Here is a 14,853-nt window from a genome sequence, read left to right as displayed (position 1 = left end):
AGGGCTCTCAGACTCAGTGCAGGGGAAAGAACTCTGGATTTCTAGGTAGAGGGTTTAGGCTCTGTCTCTATTGTATGTCTTACCTATGTAATCTTGGACAAGTCTCTTCATTTCTCTTTTTCTCTAAAGTGAGGGACTTGTACTAGAGCAGATATATCAAACTCAAATAGAAATTAAGGCCTCTAAACCATAGGAAAGGATTTCTTCAGTCTTCACATTGGTTCATAAAACCACAAATTAATATTATCTAGGTTGTAGTATGGAGGCTCTTGGGGAGGCTAAATGTATATAAATGAAACAGACTGGGAAGAAGAGCTCTCCTTTTTCTTATTCCTCCTCAACAATATGCCAAAGTCATCTTCTACTTTTAAAAATTATCTTATTTTTATGGATATCTTTTGTTTTGGGATCCCAAATGATAATCACAGCCAACATTTACTCAACCTTTGAAGGTTTCTAATGCCTTTTATGTATGTTATCTCATTTGATCCTCACAGTAGTCTCTCTATTTTAGAGATTAGGAAACTGAGGCCAACAGAGGTAAGTGCCTTGGCCAGACTTACACAACTAGTAGGTGTCTGGTGTGGGATTTGAATTCAAGTCTTCCTAACTCCATTTCCAGTGCTCTATTTCCTATGCCACTGAGTCACCCATATTTGGGCCCAGATCTGTTCCTCTTCCTTTCCCCACCCTGTGAGCCATCTCTTATAATAAAGATTTAAAAAGAAAGAACAAAAAATAGTTCCACAAAACATCCAACAAATCACCTGTATCTGATAGTGTATACATAGGCATATATACATATGTTTGGGTGTATATAAACTATAGATATAGATATTATATGTATATATTATAGATACAGATATCTGAGTCCAATCTTGTTCCATTATTGCTGTCATATTCACTTTAATTTTCTAAAGTAATCTTCCTGCCACTCTCCTCAAAACCCTTCATTGGATCACTATTATCTCTTGGCTAAGATATATACTCTTTAACTTGTTTTCCTATTTTTATTTCTTACCCCCCTTTACATATTTTATATTTCAACAAAATCAGACTATCAGCTGCTTTCCACATTCCATATCCTGTCTCTCACCTCTGTGCCTTCATTAAATTATCCCTTTATGCCTGAAATAGTTTCTTGACATCTCCATCTGTCTCCAAAGAGGTTCTTTGAAGGCTTACCAGGTGCCATTTCTTCCTTAGCTTTTCCTGACCTCCTTCTCCCAAACTATTAATACTCTATTTTCAAATTATCTTTTATTTGTTTGCTCATATTGTATTTCTCTAGTCTGGTAGAGGTCCTTGGGGTTGGAGGCTATTATGTATTTATATATTTACACATATAAATGCATATTTTGTTTGTAGCCTGAGTGCCTTGCATTTAACAAATGTTTGTTTGATTTAATTGATCAAAAGTTTATTATTTCCTAATTGGATCAGTTTCCAGACATGGAAATAAGCTGGTAGATCATTTCAGTAATACATTGGACCCCTCCAGGTTGTTCACATGATCATAGCTATAGAGCTAGAGGGGATCTCAGAAGCTATCAAGTCCAAATTTATAGATTATGAAACGGACATCTAAAAAATCTAAGTCATTTGTTCCAGATCACACAGGCGACAGACATCAGAAATGGGGTTTGACAGATTCCAGAATCAGTGCTCTTTCCACTGACCCATGATGTCACTGGAGGGAAGGTCTTCTCAACCCATGTATTCCTTCTTATTCTGTCACACTTCCTTTGTTTTTGTGGATTTTCCATAAGGCATCCACCTCCAGTTCTGGACCCCTTCCTCACCACCTCTTGAAGTCACATGGATAGCAATGGATCCTGTGGGGGTGCTCCTCCATTGTGTTTCACTCTTATTATATCCCCTGCCCACCTTTTTTTTCCAGTATCCAACTTTCAGAGGATGCTCTTCAACTGCTTCTCCAGAGAGGACTTATATTACTTATGTGTTACAGATTACTTGTCTACCATGTTTTTCTCTATTGCCCTTTAGTTGACTTTCATGTTTATTTCTTTGAAGATGATGGTGCTCCATGACTTGAAGTCACCCTATATGCAAAAATTGCTATCATGATGATGTTAAAAGGGAAGAAGCTAGGGACTTGATCTGTGCTTTCATTGGTATAGGGAACTCTTGGATGAGGAAACTCCCTCTACCAATGTAGAAGGGCACTTTCTCTGCAGTGTGTAAAATAGATCGACATTTATTTTAAGGAAAAGCCTGGAGTGATTAAAAGTACCAGACAGTTTCCCAAAGGCATTGTCTTCTGTTCAATTCTAGATTTAGTGTCTATGAAATATGGGTTGTTTATGGAACTACATACATATCATTGTATAATAAATATTCTTTTGTCTACTTGGATACTTACACTAAAATCTTGAGTTATTTGGGATCTCATTTAAAAGGCTCTGCAATGTTTTAGGGATTGACATAAAGCATGATTTAAAGATATGAATGTCTACAGCACCTTACTATCTATAGGAAAATCACTCTTTCCTGTGTCCTCTGGACTGAACAACCTTAATAGTCTCAAGTGGCATAACCAGGAGCATTTGGGTGGGAGTGACAGGGAAATAGACTTAAATTCCATATAAAGAAAACATTTCTAACAAAAAGAGCTGTCCCATGGTGGAGTTGGCCACTTGGATAAGGGAATGAGTACCTTGTCACTGGAGGTTGTCAAGTAGTGTCTTCATGACCACTTGTGATAGATGGGGGAAATTCCCATTGAGGTATGGCTAAGACTAGATATACACTGGGGTACCCACTACAACTGATCTCTGGGATTTGATCATTCCATTTTGTGATTATACTCTATACTCTCTAAATCAAGGCTTCTTAACCTTTTTTGTGTTGTGGTCCCCTTAGGTAGCCTGTGGACCCCTTCTCAGAATAATATTTTTTAATGCCCACAATTAAATTCATATCATTGCCAAGGAAACAATTATTTTGAGCTGTAGTCATCAAAATATCCTAAAATAAAAAGACCAGTTCAAGGACACTAGGTTAAAAATTAAAAACCTCTGCTCTAAATGTTAACAACATTCCCTCATTTTTTTCTGAATACCTGTAGTGTTTACTTGTTTCTAGGACTCATTTGTTGCGACCTGGAATTGTTAGATCTCTTTTTCCTGTGTATAAAGCTATGACTATGCAGGAATGTGATTACAAAAACAAAAACAGAATAGTAGATCTTATACATTCAAAGGACTACAGTTCCCTTCAAAGAATAGGCAATATAGCCTCATCCTACAATTCCAGGAAGATGTGAAGTTAGATGAAACAGTGTTATAGAAAAACAATTCTACACGAACAATATTGTAAGTGGGTGATTAGCCAAGTGATGTTAAATTAAACAAATGTTAAGTGTTAATTATATACAAAGCACTGTGTTTTGTACTGGCAATATAAAGCCCCTTCTCCTCCCACCCCAATAAGGCAGTCTCCACCTTTGTGGATCTGACAACCTATTTGTGGGAGGAGATGAAGAGGGAAATTTACATATATATATATGTATATATATATGCATACATATATACTTAATTTTCTTAAATTATCTATGTATATAACATATACATGCATACAGATATACACATATTTTAAAATATTTGTGTAATATACACATGTACAGTGCATTATTAAATTATCTGTTACATATACACAGATATATTCTTAAGTTTGCTCTGTACATAATATACACATACACAATACAAATATATTCTTATATTATCTGTGTATGTAACATTTTTATATACATCCATCTACACAGATAGATCATTTAAGAACAAAAAGAATATGAATAATTGAATATGAGGGGGCTCAGGAAGGCTTCCTGGAGAAAATATTCATTTTGAGAGGGAGCAGTGAGGATGCATGGGGGACAGCCCCTGCCAAGCACAGACAAGAGAGACCGAAATATTTCAAGTTTGAGGAATAATGAGTAGGTGAGTTTGGCTGAGACATTGAAAAGGTGAAGGAAAGTGATATGAATTGTCTGGCCAGGTAGGTGGGAACCACTGTTTGGCTGCCGGAGCTGGGCTAAGGAAGCTGTGACTATGAGTCTCTGAAGATTTTTGGGCAGCAAGTGACATGGGCAACCCTGTATTTTAGGATTATTAATTTTGAATTTCAGATGACACTATGATAGAATTCTGTGACCATACAGTGGAGTTGGGCTGTTTATAACCTCACCATGACAGTACTTGTAACATATAGATCTATTACTCTGAACTCTTAAATGGGAAGGGCAGCTTTGTGAGTTGTGACTGTAGTTGCTTCCTGAGACTTACACACTTTGGTATTCTACTGTTGCTGTTGCATTTGGGGTGCTCTTTTCAGAATTATTTTCAATGCTTACTCCTGGAAGATAGATTTAATTTTGGTAATCTAACAGAACTCATTAGGACTTTCTCTGTAACATTTTTTTTCCCAGTTTACTGCTTTCCTTCTAATCTTGGCTACATTAGTTTTGTTTGTTTGAAGCCTTTTTAAATTGGTGTATTCAGAATGATCCATTTTACATCTTACAATGCTTTCCCTTGTTTATCCATAAATTCTTCTTCTAGCTGTAAATCTGATAGGTAATATGTTCCTTATTCTTCTGATTTGCTTATGATATCACCCTTTATGCTTAGGGCATGTAGTTTTGTAAATTGTTTTTCTTAAAAAAGGGAAGGCAGAGGAAGTGGTGTAATTATAAAATAACAGATTTTGGGGTGGGGAGGATGCCTCAATAAATTGATCTTGAAGATCTTTTCAAAAGAGGTCAGTCCAAAAGTATTTTTGGCAATGGTAATTATTTAGAATAAATATATAGATTTCTAAGCTACAAAGAAGCAATACTTCATATATATATGTGTGTGTGTGTGTGTATAAACCTATACATACGTTTGCTTAGGTTTTTCGTTGTTGCTTTTTATTCATACTTGGTATATGTCATCTCCCTAGGTAATTTCAACAAATTCTCATTTCCTCACTGGGTGAGCACTTGCACTATTTAAATTATCTCTTTTGCTTAGAAAGGGTTCTCAACTTGGGGCCTATGATGGAGTCCATGAATAGATTTCAGGAAGTGTGTGAGTCTGGATGGGAAAAAAAAATATTATTCTTTTCACTAATGGCGAACAACTATTTAGCATTTCCTTCAATTATGGATGTTAGTAACAATATGTAGGGTCTATCGAGTTTACCAGACTGCCCAAGTGGTCCACAACACAAAAAAGACAATGAACTTGTGGCCAAATAAGTTTATATAGTTGAATAAATTTTCATGTAAATGTTTATGAAGTGATTTCATTTTAAACCATTTAGGACTTTGCATATAGGCACACAGTAAACACAAGTTGATTGATTCCCTGAGGTAGTACCCATTTGGAAACATTCTGACCTTATTTTAGGTTGTTGAATTATCTTGTGATATTATAGGGCACCTCTTCCTCCATCCTCGGTACTCAGCTTGGTTCAGACATCTGGGAGATGTTTAATCTATCTGCTATGCTCTAGCAATGTCTGGGCTGCTCTCAGTTTCCTTTTGTATGAGCGTCCCTTACTTTTGGGCAGTTAAGGTGGTGCAATGGATAGAGCACTGACCCCGGAGGCAGGAAGACCTGAGTTCAAATTCAGTTTCAGACACTAGCTGGGCCATGATGGACAAGTCACTTAACCCTGATTGCTTCAGTTTCCTAGTCTGTAAAATGAGCTGGTGAAGAAAATGGCAAACCACTACAGTATGTTTGCCAAGAAAATCCCAAATGAGATCATGAAAAGTTGGATTTGACTGAACAATAGCAATTCTTATTTTCTAACTGTGACTCTGTAATAGGTATGAATTTTATAGTTGATCAACAAGCATTTGTTAAGCCTCAGAATAAGAATAAAAAGCAGTATATCATAGTAGCTAGAGTAAGCTTTACAATTAAGGAGATTCAAATCCCAGTCCCCACATTCTGATTTTGTGACCCTGGATAATTCACTTAACCCCTCACTGTTCTAGGCAGCTCTCTAAGGGACCCATCACTCTATCCAAAGTCACCTAGGTAGCTCTCAGAATAGAAGTTCTTTAAGGGCAAGATCATCTTTCTTTTTTGCTTGTATTTGTAGATCAAGAGCTTAGCACTATGCCTGGCATGTGGCTTAATACTTTTTTCTCTCTAATGGGAGGTCCCTGTGCTAGTGAAATCACAAGCCTCCTCTGTATCTCTATCTCTTTTCCTCTGGACCAGGCATAATGCTAAGCCCTAAAGATATAAATCCAGTGCAGTTTTAACCTTTAATAACTTGGGAAATATTAATACTATAAACTTATAAAAAAACACTGTTTGAGAGATTAACTATTTGAATTTCTTTTTACACTTATTTATTTTTGTGAATTGTGAATAAAGAATGTTCAGTGGAATTTTCTGGATGATCTTTTCTCATACTAGTAGATCAGTAGAGGAGGTCCTCTTGCTGGTGACCATGGTCACTTAATGAATCTACTCTGGATTTTTTTCATGTGGGGGTTATATCAGAACTGTCATGTACACATCAAAAATCTCATTCTTTGATTCATCTTTTTTTTTTTAACTCTTACCTTCTGTCTACTAAGTATTGGTTCCAAGGCAAAAGAATGGTAGGGGTGAGGCAAATGGGGATTAAATGATTTGCCTAGATTCACAGAACTAGGAAGTATCTGAGGCTAGATTTGAACTGAGGACCTCTTGTCTAGTCCAGGCTTTCTATCCACTAATCCACCTTCCTATCTCTGGATCATCTTAAGGTTAAGGTTATAAATGTAGTCCATTCAGGCCCCAGGCAGCACCAGGTGAAAAGTTTGTACAAAATTCAAACATCAGTGTGACATATAGCACAAGATGGTGGTTATGCTAAATTTTAATAAGAAAAAATGTTAACATTTTAAAGTGTAAATAACTTTCTTACATTGTTTTTTATGGCATTTTTGTTATGCATTTAGAATTTATATTTTATACATATGTAGCATTTGTATTTCTGAAGTTATTAAAGTTTAAAATTGTACCAAGGCTTTTAGGATATCCTATTTAAAGAAATAATGGAGGGGCAGTTAGGTGGCTCAGTGGATAGAGTGCCAGCCTGGAATCAAGAGGACCTGAGTTCAAATGTGGCCTCAGATACTTTCCTAGCTGAATGACCCTGGGTAAGTCACCTAACCCTAATTACCTAACTCTTACTGCTTTTCTGCCTTGGAATGGATATTTACTATAGATTCTAAGACAGAAGTTAAGGGTTTAAAAAAAAAGAAAAAGAACAGAAAATCCTGATCTCAAAAGAGGCAAAATTAGAAATAACCCCAAAAAGCAATGGAAATACATATATTAGATACAAGTAGGCAGTAAGATATTACAGATATTGGCAGAAGTGATGTAAAAGGCATCTCAGAGGACATATATGACCAGGAAATAAGGTAGATGAGTCATGTGTCAAGATGACAAGCCCTAGTACTAACCTTGATATTTTAAGAGAAGAGGGAGGCCAGACTTTTTTTGGAAAGACTTGTGGAAAGTTATCTATAAGAATCATAACAGGAGGAGAAGCAGCAAATGAATTGTAACCTGTACTTATATAGAAATTCCTCCCCAATGGAACTGAGGAGAGAGCGGAGCATCGCTCACTTTAAGAAAGAGGCTTTTTTTTTCCAGGGATGCTGGTCATTGAGAAAATTTGTGCAAATAGGAGACCATTGTAAAAATGACAGCTAGTCACCTAGCATAAAACGCTCCATTAGAATGAGCTGAAAGTTTTGGTGAGGGAAGAGCTTCAATGGATCATGGCCAAATGGGTAGCCTGCTCTGCATTAAGCCAGGATGTAACCCGAGGCTCCCAATCTCAGATCTGGACTCACAGAAACCAGCTGGGTTCGATCTCTGTGTTCTCTCAAGAATAACACAGCTACAGCTCAACTCCCACCCAGGGTTCCAGCCATGGGAACGTCTGATATCTGGCTCCTGACTCTCTAAGGACCTTGGTCCCCACTCCCCACTCACCCTGCATACCATCAGCCTTGCAAAATATTTGAGCAAAGAATAGGTCTATCAAGAGTCAGGAGTAAAAAGAAAAGAAAATATGAGTAGCACCTCCTCCCTTTTTTTTCTTCCCACAGAACTGTCCCTGCCAAGGTTTCAGAACTGTTCTTCCTTCCTTCCTTCTGTCTTAGCCTCTGCCCTCTCCTGGGCCTCAGGGAGGGGCAAGGGCTCACACCATGCCTCCTAGATCTGGAGCCTACTCACTCACATTCCTCCCACAATTGCTGACATGTTTTAGCTCTTTTCTCTGTTCTGGTTCCCTGTGTAATCTTTCTCAGCAATATGGTTGCTTTCTCCGTCTATTACCACATCTCTTGTTCAAATAAGCAAGGTGGAATTAGATGTGCTCTTTGTTCAAGTCCCAGTCCAGAGGAAAGGCTCTACCAAAGCCTTGGAAACCCCTGTGGCTAAGTGTGTCTTGCCTCTAGCCCCCAAGGAGCTACTTCAGGCTATACCCGAAAGAGGAAGCTTATTCCTTTTACTACTACTTAACTTCAGTCTTGGCTGAGATTACCTACAATTATGTGCATCAAGTAGTGACTCTTAGCACTTCATTAACTGGTGATTCTCCTCACATTTTCAGTTTCCAGAATTTTTTTCTCTCTTCTTTTTGCCTAGGCATGTCTTTCTAACAATATGCTAGAGGCACTTAATAGCTTTGTGATACTGGGTAAGTCACTTAACTTCTCTTTGCCTCAGTTTCCACATGTGTAAAATGGGAATAATAGAAGCACCTACCTCAGAGGTACTGTGAGGATACAATGAGATAATATTTTTAAAGCACTTTTCTAACCTTAAAGTACTGTTAGCAGAAATTGTTGGCTTCTTTTCCATATAACAAATATGTAAAGTCATATAAAACATTCCTTCAGTTGCGGTTTATAAAAATATGTCTTATTCTATACCATAAGTTCTTTCTCCTTGGTCATCCTCTAGAATCCTGTATTGTATTGGTCATAGTTCTTAAAAGTTTCAAAGTTGTTTGTCTTCACAGTGTTGTTATTATTGTATAAACTGTTCTCATGGTTCTTCTCATTACTTTTTCCCCCATTTATTATTTTTGCTCTTTTGCACTTATTATGCCCTGTTATTATGCCCTAGTATGTGGTCAGTCTTTGTGAATGTACCATGTGCTGCTGAAAAGGAATATTCCTTTTTGCCCCTATTTATTTTTCTTCATATATCTATTAACACTAATTTTTCTAAGACTTCATTCACATCTCTTACCTCTTATTAATTTTTTGGTTTGATTTATCTAGATCTGATAGAGGAAGGTTCAGGTCTCCCACTCGTATATTTTTACTATTTCCTCCTTCAACTCCTCTAATTTCTCCTTTAGAAATTTGGATGCTATGCCATTTGGTGCATACATGTTTAGTATGTATTTCATTTAATTTAAAAAATCAGTTATAAATGTCTCCAAATTGTTCATTTTCATATTACTGTTATTGTATTAGTTATCTTTCTGGTTCTAGCTATTTCATCCTGTTATCAATTCATTGACACATCAATTTCAGTGTCTTTTTGGAGTCATCATCTATTTCAGCACTTTTAAAGCTCAACAGAATTTTGTGACATTCATCTCAACAATGTTCTTAACTATTTCTGAATTGTTTACTATCCCCTTGGTTCCCACTTTTTGCCACCACAAAAAGATCTGATCTTTCCCTCTCCCCTTTTATCTAGATCTGGATATAAAATATGTATGCATGGGTGCATATATATGTATATGTAGATATACATTTACCTAAAAGCCTTTTATTGCTTTCTTTGATCTTTTGGGTACTGATCTAGTAACAGTATATCTGCTAATTAGTCAGTTTGCAAAAATGTGTTTCACTAGTTGGAGCTATGTATTTTTGCCTAAATTTTACGTAAATACAAAGCTTTGATTTCTGTAAAATTTTCGCAGTAAAAGATTTTGTAGTAGTCGATCACTGATGTTTACTTATTTTTTCTTTGTACTTGGATGAACCATTCAGGGTTTTTTTTTTTGCCACTTTTCATGGGGTAGGTGTTTAATTGCTTTTGAATTGAATTTTTTGTTTTAAAAGTGGTGGGAAAGAGAATATGAGACTGTAGCACACCAAAGGGAGGTTCAGAACAGAGAGAGCTGCTTGAGGAGAATTGTTACAGAATTTCTTATTTCATCAATTATTCTCTCATTATATATAATCCTGATGTATTATTGAAAAAAAGGCAGAATTCCTGCTCTCCCAGAGTACAGATTCTAAGTAATAGGAAAGAAAGAGATAAGACTTAACTGATATTTGTTTCTCCTCCACATTAATGCACAAGGAAGCTCTTGTTTTTGTTCCAGACTGACTGGCAGTCTCTTGGTTGTTTTACATATGCTGTGGCTAATCTTTCTGCCCAGCCCTCCTTTTAAAGCCCAGTTTATATATCTTTGAGTTCTAAAAATTTTCCCATGTTTCTACTGCTTGAAGTTCTATACTCATCACCACATGGGTGGCCATTGCTTGATTGATCTCTGGGATGCTTGATTGGCCTATGACTCAATGAGACTCCTTAGAATTTTATAGGACCCCATTTTAGCCCCATGCTGGTTCTGTTTCACTTGTGGCTTTTTGAAATTGATCATTAAAAAAAAATGGCAGTTTTCAGGCATTTAATTTTTTTCCTCCAACTTCCTCTCCTCCCCCCCACCACAAAAACAAAAACAAAAGCCTAGAAGTTGATAGTTGTTTGTTTAGCTCTCATGGCAGTCAGAAAGATCACTGTGCTGGATCCTTTCCCCCATTTTTCCAAATTTGAAATTGGAATTGGAAAAACCTGCCATTTCCCTTGCTGGCTACATCCCAGAAAAAGGTGATAGCCAACAGTTTACAATGCTGTGGTAATAGAGAGGCATATTTTTAGTACCTGTCAGACACAAGTTCTGTTGAGTGGCTCATGTTCAAGCCAGGATAGTTTGTCCAGTATCAGACTCCAAGTGTTCGACACTGAAACTTGTAATTCCATGAACCTGAGATTCATCCACATAGCCAACTACCACGGTCCTGGGTTGTAAGCCAGGGGCTGGACAAGGGGGCATGTTTTTTAATACTGTATTTTTATTCCATACTGTCTGATGAAACCAGGACTGGCAAATGCAAGCAGCTGATTTTACAAGGCCTGCTAGAACTGTTTAGGGAGAAGATGAAATACTGTATATGAACAGTTTGACTTAAATAATAATATCTATTGTGCTGAGTCTTTTGGAATCTACTCTGACAAAGAACCAAATTTAAAAAGGCTATTTAGGATGTAGCAAAGTGAAGAACAGACTACTCTTGAGCAGTTATAGAGGGAGTCCTTTTATGGATTCCTATGTTCAATACTTCATTTCTTATATCTGGGGTATAACTATTCATAGAATGAAAAGGGTTTGTTTTCAAAGGGTTCCTCTTGGTGGAGAGCTTGGAGTTGTCTTTCTCTTTTGACATCTGGTATGTGGGGCTGCTGTTTAACCCCCACCCTTCAGTTGGCCTGCTGTGGCATCTCAGAAAGCTATCACAGTCTCTCTGTGGTTGACTTAAATTAAATCACATGAAGCCAGCTGGGAGAATGCTGACATACACATTTTTCCTGCTGAGCATGTTGAAACCAGTGGCTGTAGTTAAAGAGTGTACTTTTCTTTGCATCTCTTTCTAGAGCTGGCTCTGGAAGAATTACAGATAGATAAAAATGAGCTGAAGTAATCTACAAAGGGAAAAATAATTCAAAAAATTTATATACATACACATGCATGTATATATGTATATATACCTTTTGGGATTCTCAATCAATGAAAAACCGTGTAGTGCTTAATGTTTGGTAATCATTTCATAGGATCATAAATTTAGATCCAAAAGGCAATCTAGGCTAACCTCTTTCATTTTATAGATGAGGAAGTTGAGCTCCAAAGAAGTTATGATTTACTTAAGGGCAACTGGCTATGAAATGGCAAAAGTCACATTTGAACTCAAGACTTCTGACTCCAATCAACTGATCTTTCCACTATACCATACAACCTCTCATTGAATGAATATATGGACCGTATATTAAAGTATATTTATATCAAAACAATTTTTAAGTACTCAACTTGATGGAATATCATTTCTGTATATAGAAATGTTTGAGGTAAACAGCACTTGAGGTGATGAAAAAGACACTAATGCCTCCTAATTGTATCTGAAGAGCTCTTTCGTCCATTGGACCATCCTAGTAGATAAGGAGTTAACCCATTCTGAGATAGGCAAACCAAGGCTCAGTTAAGTGTGTTTTCTAAAATCATATATTGAGTCAGTAGCAGAGCCAAGACTAGAACCTAAGTCCTCTCATTCCTTTGGCCATCACTTGTTTTGGCTTTCATTATGATAGTAGTACTGTTTGATTTAATTCTCTTTTAGTTTTCTATCTAAATCTATTCATTCTCCACTTAACCACCATAGTAATATTTCTAAAGCTTAGGTGTAGCCAAGTCATACACCTTGCTCTTGGTCTTCTGTGGTTTCCTATTGCTCCTAGGCCACATGCAAACCCCTGTGGGTGACATTTAAAGTCCTTTGTAAGTTCTGTCCAATCCAGCTTTCCAGACATTATATAGACCACTTTCTGGTCATATTGGCCATCTTCCTCTTCTTCACCCAGAGTCCACAGTCTCCCATCTCTGCCTTTATACAGCCTCTTCCCTCAACTCCAGAAATGCTCTTCTGCCTCACCTCCACCTCTTGGAATCTCATCATTAGACTCTTAGTGACCCCCTGTGAGGTTTTCTTGGCAGAGATACTGGAGTGGTTTGCCATTTCTTTCTCTAGCTCATTTTTAGATGAGGAAAGTGAGGTAAATAGGTTAAGCTACTTGCCTGGGTCACATACCTAGTAAGTATCTGCAGCTGTCTTTGAACTCGGGTCTTTCTGATTCCAGACCTGGCACTCTATCCATTGGATCACCTAGTTGCCCCTTGGAATCTCTAGCTTCCTTTAAAGCTTAGTTCAGGTGCCACTTCCTTCTCTGATTCCATCCCATCCCCACTCCCAAAATTGTTATTTCCTTCCCTACTGAAATCACTGTATTTACTTTGGATAGATTTTGACTAGACCTTTACTTGTCTGTATCCCTTCCCCTGATATAAGCTCCCTGACAGTATTTATCTTTGTTCTTGGGGCTACCACAATGTCTGAACAATAGTCCATACTTGACCTAGGAGTATTTTTTTAAACTAGTGCCTATTTTAAGGTGATGGTCGCCAATTTTTAGTCATGAGGTATTCTTCTTAATAGCAACTTAAAAAATTGTAGCTGTCACTGAGGGATACTGTCCCATCACCATCGAAATTAAACCAAGGTCCAAGTTAGACATTTCCCCACCTCTGCTCTCCATTTAAAATGTGACATAAATTACATGTATATCTACTTAATAAAAGTGTTTTCATAAATCATCTCTTATCAGATACTTATAGGCTTTCAAAAGCTAAACAGACTATTTTTTTTTTACTATTTTACCTACCTTCACCTAAGGATTGGAAATATAACTCCTGGCTTACTCCATTCCATAGACCCCATTTCTTACCTCCTCAAAGACTAAAGTAGGAATCCCAAACCCAGGGCTACTCGTAGACACCCCTCCACAGGCACACATACAATCATACTATATAGTTTTGTTCAGCTAAGTGTGTAATTGGATTAACGGGTCTTTGTAGAGAGAAACAAAGATTTAGATTGTGGTAGTACAAATAGATTAGTGATATAAACTTAAAACAAACAGGCAATTTGAGTTGAGTTTGTCCCATTGGTCTGGGAGTGCATTGAATTCACAACAACCTCCTAACTGATGAAGTGGGTCTCTCAGAGAGGCCACTTGAATACATGTGGGCTCGCACTGAAGCCAGGATTTGGATAATGTAGGATGAGGTGATGTCATTCTCTCCATCTGGAAGCCTCTCATGTGCTTTCAACTAGCCCCAAAGCAAGGATTTCAGATGAACGTCTACATAAGACAATAAAGGCTGAGACTTTGCCCACTTAAAAATATGCTGAAATACCAAGTCATTAATTAAGTTTGCCTTTCCATGGCTGACCAGAACACCATTGGGCCAGGAGAGGGCATGAGCATGTTGGCGAAGTCAATTGAATAAAAAACAGAAGCCTTTTCAGACTGCAGTAGCCACCCAACAGATGGGACCTCCTCAATTACATTAGCCCAGCACCTGCTGTCTCCCATTTGAACAGCCATGTGCCATTCAGACACCATGGAACCGCAAACTCTATCATCTCTAGAAAGCGTGTTCGCAAGAAAGCTCAGAGGACTAAAAGGTGAGCTGTCGAGGAGCAGCCTGGAAAATGGGCAGGGATGGACGTAGTGGCCGTTGTAAGCCACTGACCTATTTAATTTACCAGAAGTTAATACAGCCTAATAGTCCCTAAATTAAAACATTTCAGTTTTGCTTTCTTTCCTCATTAGTATAATTTCCACTGACCTCGTGTCAGAGATGAACCAATTTGGGATCATTTTAGCATGGGAGCAGTTTAATCTGTCAGCAGGTTTTCCAGGGAAATAGCCCAGCCCAAGGCTCCTGTAGCTTCAGCCCTCTAATATTACTATTACCAGTGGTGGCTAAACTTTTCTGTTTTATAAAACTGCTCAAACAAGGCTTTCAAAAGACTCTGTGCATTTCCACGTAAGCATAATTTTCCCTTCTCTGGGATTTTAGGACATTGGTCTTGCCCAGTGAAATGACTTAGTATTTAAAAGTTTGGTTTCTCTGATTATATAACAGGAGATGGCACTGGTCTGGTTACAGAGGGCAGTCTGGCTC

The 14,853-nt window shown here is 37.6% G+C and overlaps 1 protein-coding gene across 4 annotated transcripts in view; it reads left to right on the top strand.

The window, feature by feature from the left end:
- VGLL4 (vestigial like family member 4) overlaps positions 1 to 14,853 on the top strand; it is a 184,396-nt gene that overhangs the window by 99,464 nt on the left and 70,079 nt on the right. The window lies entirely within an intron of this gene.

This window comes from Monodelphis domestica, chromosome 7, assembly GCF_027887165.1.
Source record: "Monodelphis domestica isolate mMonDom1 chromosome 7, mMonDom1.pri, whole genome shotgun sequence".
Lineage (NCBI taxonomy): Eukaryota > Metazoa > Chordata > Mammalia > Didelphimorphia > Didelphidae > Monodelphis > Monodelphis domestica.
The sequence above is the reverse complement of the archived record's forward strand: the minus strand, read 5'-3'. Positions and strand labels throughout refer to the sequence as shown.